General features: G+C 35.2%; 1 pseudogene; it reads right to left on the minus strand.

Annotated features, from left to right (window-relative positions):
- Positions 1–435: 435 nt before the first annotated feature.
- On the minus strand, positions 436–1,263 carry LOC123580516 (annotated as a pseudogene).
- Between the last annotated feature and the right edge of the window lie 5,109 nt (positions 1,264–6,372).

Consider the following 6,372-nt stretch of genomic DNA (forward strand, 5'->3'; position numbering starts at 1 on the left):
TAAAGCAAAACGAAAACAAAAAGCTAAATTATGAACCTTAATAACTGGAAAAACCATCTGTTTTAAAGCCAAATAGGTAGGATGCTGATCATAACTATATATGACATAATCTATAGAAACAACGGCTAAGAAAACAATCTTCATTTGTTCAATACTTAGCTTGATGTTGTCCTAAGAAAAACATTGATAATTCAATGAATGTATCATGCATACAACTAAAAAGTTCCCTTCTTGTTTCAAACTAATTTAAGTAACAATCTTCCTTGACAGATTTTTCTTCTGTGTCAAATAAACCTTCTATGTACAGGACCAATCTAAATCCTTCCTCCCCTTCAAACACTAGAAATTAACATCCAGGAACATTCTACAACAGAAAGTGCCTTAAGAAAGAGGATTTAGTGTCAGTGATATAAGTGACCTGAGGAAGCTGGGGTGCTACTGAAACTGATAGGAGCTAGTCAGGCAATGGCGGTTTGATTCTCCTGGGGTGTCCTCTAACAATTGCATGATCAGTCCATGCAGAGGTTTGCAGAACTCTGCATAGCCCCCTCCTGTGAGATGCAGAAGATAAAACACGTCGTGGCAGGAGATGGCACAATCCAAATGCATGAAGCTCCCATCAGTACCTAGGAGTTGAACATTGGCAAGCTTAGGCAGGGAAACCTTAAGTTGCTGGTTCACCCTTGTGTTCTTTTGCCTCAAAGGGTGGGGCTTCTCACCTAGAAGTAACAAACCCAGTGCAATGATTTTAGTCCGAAGCTTCCTTGTTTTGATAGATTGTATGATGGTCTCAATTCCCCCTGCCACTTCTGCCATATTTTCTTGGTTGTTTGTTTCTTCCCAGACAACAATGACCTTTGGTTTAATATTCTCCAGTTCTTCATTCTTTAACCTTCATAAAACATTTCTTATTGTATCTCCGCCAATTCCAAAATTCAGTGCATGAAGTAGGGGGAAAATGCCATATTGTTTATTGCTGCATTAACTGCACCATGGAGTCCCCCACAAGCAATACAACAGGTTCACTGTCTTTACAGTCCAGGACAAATCCGTTGTGCCGAGACATCCATCTGTCATCCCCTTAAATGTCTTCTGCTGTATGTGGAATAGCTTCTGGGTTTGAGTCTCCTTGGCTCATTCTACACTCAGGCAGATGGTACATGTGGGCCTTTAATGGTTGAGACATCCGTGGGTGGTGCATCTGTAGCTCAATGGGTCCCAGGGGCCCTGCTCCAATGTGCCTGCCCTTGGGCCAAGCACCAGCCAGAGCTGCTTCTCCTCTCCTCTTGACCATGACAGCAAAGGCAGCTTTTCTTGGACCCTCCTTTTTTTTTTTTTTTTTTTTTTTGCAAATATGCTTCATTAAATGCTTTAAGTTTGCTTTATTTATTTATTTATTTATTTATTTTTCTATGATCCAGCTCAATGTTAGTGGGTGTGTTGTAGAGTGTAGATTTAAGGCTTAAGACTCAATTCCTTTATCTGACTTACAGAGATAAGCATTAGTATTTGGCCGGGTTGCACAGAGGAGTGCAGACAATTAATCCATTATTAGTCATCATGTTTTACAAGAAAAAGAAACTAGCTATGTATTATAAAAAGGAAAATGTCTCCTTTCATAAACACCCATCTTACCTTTCTCATTAAAACCCAGTTTGTATGCCTTTAAGCAGACTAAGAAATACTCTACAAAGAATTAATTAGCATTAGTTGACTAACTGTAAACACACAATTTGGGTAACCTATTTTGTTGTAGATCAAAGAAGATCAAACAAAGAAACAAATAAATAAAAATAAATCAGCTACTATGCCATCTACCAAAGGAGACAGATATGTGAAGACCTGGCAGTAAACACAATTAATGCTGTGAAGCAAAGTAAGTGACGATATAGGCAGAGGAAATGTAAGTCAAGGAATAGAGATTTATAGATGTTATTCTCTCTTTTTTTCAAATAAAATTCTTTCTCAAGAAAAACATGAGTTTGGGATGCAATTAGAACATAAGGAAGAAATTGAAACAAATCTGGAAAGGCAGTTTGCTATCAGACAGTGGAAGATCCTGAATGCATATAAATGAGTTTAGATTAGAAAAGATCTAAAAGTTTGGTAAGGAGAGTGGTATGACCAAATATTACAGTATGACCAAATATTTTCTTTTTTAGAAAGAAAAGTGTGGCTGGCATGTGGAATATGGTTTAGAGTGAGTAAAAACAAAAGTGAAAGACTAGTTCTACAAGCTCAGATGAGAGACAGTTGAAACTTGTATCAGGCAGTAGTAATATAAATATTACAATAAAATAGTGGGAGAAGAGAGAGAGTTAATGAAAAAGAAGCAGAAGTATAGGGCTTATTTACACAGACAGGAGGATCCAAGAAAAGCCAGAGGTTGGAGTGAAAATCAGAAAAGAAGAGAGAAGTAGGTAAAGGGAAAATGGGAAATCACAATTCATACCTCTCTGTTGTTAAGAAACTATTTTGAACCACCCTCAATTTTTTCTGAAACAAATGCTTTCAATTTGTCCTATGGGATGTTTTCACTATATCACACTTAGTTAAAATGTGAGCTTTCAGGGACTACAACATACAACACTGTTTTCAGAAGCTTTAAAGTCTAATAACTAAATTGTTTTCCTGAATTCAGGCTTTTTTTTTTTTTTTCCTGACCATACCATTAAGCACTACTGTAAAATTGGTTTTGTTATTAGCCTAGGGCTTCTAGTAAGCACTTTTACTTTTCTAAAGGGTGAAAATCACAGACCCTTATGCCCTAAGTAATTGAGATATCAGTATAGCCTTAATTTTATTCATGGAGATTTACATTCAATTTCCATTAACCTTAATAGGAAGCCATTACCTAACTGGCATGGGTTATTGGTAATTCAGAAAAATTCAAGATAGACTTACTTCATGTGATATTTTTGTTGTTGTTGTTACGAATGTCAACAACTTTCATTTCAAACTAAGTATGCATCATGTTATCTACTTCTAAACAATTCTGCACATGGGCAAAACTAATCATCTTATAGGAAAATTGTAAAAGAGCATTGAATCCGCTAAGAATGTTAAAGTATCTTTTAAAAATGCTCAGTTCTTATAATTATTTTAAGAAATGTCTAATGATCTGGGAAATTATCTAAGAGAGATTTTATCCTTCATATCTGAATACAGATTCAAACAGCAAAACAAAACAACACAAAATATCAGCACATGTCAAATATAAAATTAAATACAAAGCTTTGCTGTTAATATTAGATTTTTAAATGTAACTTATGAATTTGTATAATTTGAGTGATGGAATTATTGAATTCAAATAATTAAGATTGGGGAGCAGGGGATGCCTGGGTGGCTCAGTTGAGTGTCCGACTTTGGCTCAGGTCATGATCTCGAGATTGACAAGCTCGAGCCCCGCATCAGGCTCTGTGCTGACAGCTTGGAGCCTGGAGCTTTGGATTCTGTGTCTCCCTCTCTCTCTGCCCCTCCTCTGCTCATGCTCTTTCTCTCTGTGTCTCAAAAATAAATAAACATTAAAAAAAATAAAAAGATCAGGAAGCAGAAATAAATGAATTTGAATTTAATTTATAGGAGAAATACTAAAATTAAAACTTAGAATTAAATATCAAATGATTATGTATGAATATATATATGAATTAATAATAGTGTCAGTTCATGTTCATCTACAAATAAAGTGGTTGTAGAAAATCATAACAACAGCAAAACCACAAAAATCACTATGATAACATCACCCTTAAATTCTACTTTGACATTTAAATTTGTGTATTACTTTTTTAAAAAATTTGCCTATTTAAATAGCATTTATAGTTATGTATTTTCCATGTATTTGGGGCAGAACTCATTATTATGGAATAATCAATAAAAGTATATTTCACCTTTCATCTGTTACATTTTCCATGCAGGAAAATTAGGATATAAGCTAAATTTATCTTTTCCTAGAAAGAGTTAAAAAAAATAATCATATAATGAATACTAAAATACAATTAGTTGACTATAAGTACAAATCAAATTTCTAAAATTTAAAGCTGTTTTGATGTTATAATAGAAACATATTAAATTGCTTAGGCTGTTGTTTTAACTGTTATTCAAACGCAACTTTATAAAAAGTCAATGAATGGGCCTAATATTCAGCAGTTTGTATGTGAAGTAATCCTGGCTCTGTTAATCTTTCTGCTGTTTTTATCTAACCTGTGATTAAAGCAAGAGATAGAGAAACAGAAGGGATTGCAATTTTCTCAGCCAAGTTTTCTTTTTTCTTTCTTTTTATTTCTCTTCTCTTCTCTTCTCTTCTCTTCTTTCTGAGGGATAGGACAAGCAGGGGAGGGGGAGGGGTGGGGCGGGAAAATAGGATTTGAAGTGGACTCTGCACTGACAGCAGAGAACGCATTGTGGTGCTCAAACTCACCAAACCTGAGATCATGACCTGAGCTGGTCAGAGGCTTAACCAACTGAGCCACCCAGGTGCCCCAGGGCCCATGCTTTTCAATGTCTATATCATTGGGCATTCACCTCATTAGGGATTTTGTTTACATGTATATCTGACTCAGTAGGTCTGGAGTGAAGGATCTATCAATCTCTTACATAATGCCAATTTGGGTACTTCACTTTGGGTAGCGAGTCCATTTCTTCTAATTTTCCCAAAGAGTAAATAAGCTCAGGATCACCCTTGATTTCCAAAGATCATAAAACTCAACATGGACAGAACCCAAACTATGTAGTAGTTGTTCTATTAGTGACTTCTCAATATTCTTTATGTTTCTAAATGTTTATTATGTCATTCTCCATGTCACAGAATTTATATTTTAGTTCCATTTAATTCAAAACTAAATCATTGTTAGTAGTACTCTCCAATAAGTTATTTTGAGTAGAAGGGGAACCCTAACTTAGGCAGAATAATGATAACACTTAGGAGAAATGAGAAATTAAACCTAAACCAGAATTGGGAGCAACAGTGGCCTGTAATATCAATATAATACCTTATGTGTGTCGGTGGCACGGATGATTTAATATGGAAGTACCACATTGTGTCTTAATTTTGGTAAGATGATTCGATTCGATAGACACACACAAAAAATCATTTGAATTTAATCTTTAAACTTTTGTACATATTTCCCCCTTGTGACTTTAGTCAAGCATGCCAAGTCATTACAACAGAGTTCCCAACTGGTGTAGAGATTTTCTTTAGCATGTATAATGAAGTGCACTGTAAACTGGAGTAAGGTTACAGCTAGGTCTGCCAGCTTGCTGTAAGCCGGAATGAGAAAGCACAGATAGTTGATTTGTATTGATGCAATCTCTAATTTGATTATGTTTCAATCTTTCCAAAAGCTTTTAAAATGTGTCATGGAATGAAGTTGGATGATTACACATTGTCTTCTACTAATAATAGGTATAAATTCAGCACATCTTAAAAGCCTGCATGAATGTGTCAGTTTACAGGAGTGATATTGAAATTATCTACAGTGATGCATTTCAAGGAGAACACAAACAGTAAGATAAATGGAAATACAACTATTTTTTTAATAGACTCTTTCTTAGGGAAAATTTCCACTCGTGTCTACAAGCTTTTAAGGAGAACAGCAACCTAGGAGTCAAAAATAGTTGGTGGTCTAAAGTAGCTGGAACTATGTCAAGTTGGTCCATTCAAACTCTGGTCAGTCTCTAAGCAATGTTAACTACCTCACAGCGCACAGCATCTACTAAAGCATCTATTTTCACACTTGCATGAAAGACAGGCACATAGCTGACTATAACTAAAAATGAAAAAAAGAAAGAAAGAAAGAAAGAAAGAAAGAAAGAAAGAAAGAAAGAAAGAAAGAAAGAAAGAAAGAAAGAAAGAAAACAGGACAAAACAAAGAAACAAATAAAAACCTGTTTTCACAAGGCCCCTTCTATTTCCCACTTATTCAGCTTAGAGCACTATACTTAATCTAATTCTCCCAATAACACCCGGCTCTGGGTTTTTCCTACTCTCTTCCCCCATGAAAAATAAGAACAACTGTCCTCCATCTTTCCAACTTGATCTCCTGTTGACAGAACAGTCTGTTTCATTGAGTTGGTGATAAACACTTAGACTTGTTTATCAATGACTCATGGATTATGGGATATGCAATTTCAATAATGACACAAAGTGCTGGATTTAGAGAATATCACATATTACTCCATTCATTGACCACATTTATATTGTATATTTAAGATAGTCAACACTCTCTCCCTCTCTCTCTGCTCCTCCCATGTTCATGCTCTGTCTCTCTCTCAAAAATAAACATTAAAAAATTAAAAAAAAAAGATAGTCAACACTCTGTGCTTTGCAGGACTACATTACAGAGATATAAATGATATTTCACATTCCTTACAACC

The sequence above is a fragment of the Leopardus geoffroyi genome, chromosome A1, assembly GCF_018350155.1.
Source record: "Leopardus geoffroyi isolate Oge1 chromosome A1, O.geoffroyi_Oge1_pat1.0, whole genome shotgun sequence".
NCBI lineage: Eukaryota > Metazoa > Chordata > Mammalia > Carnivora > Felidae > Leopardus > Leopardus geoffroyi.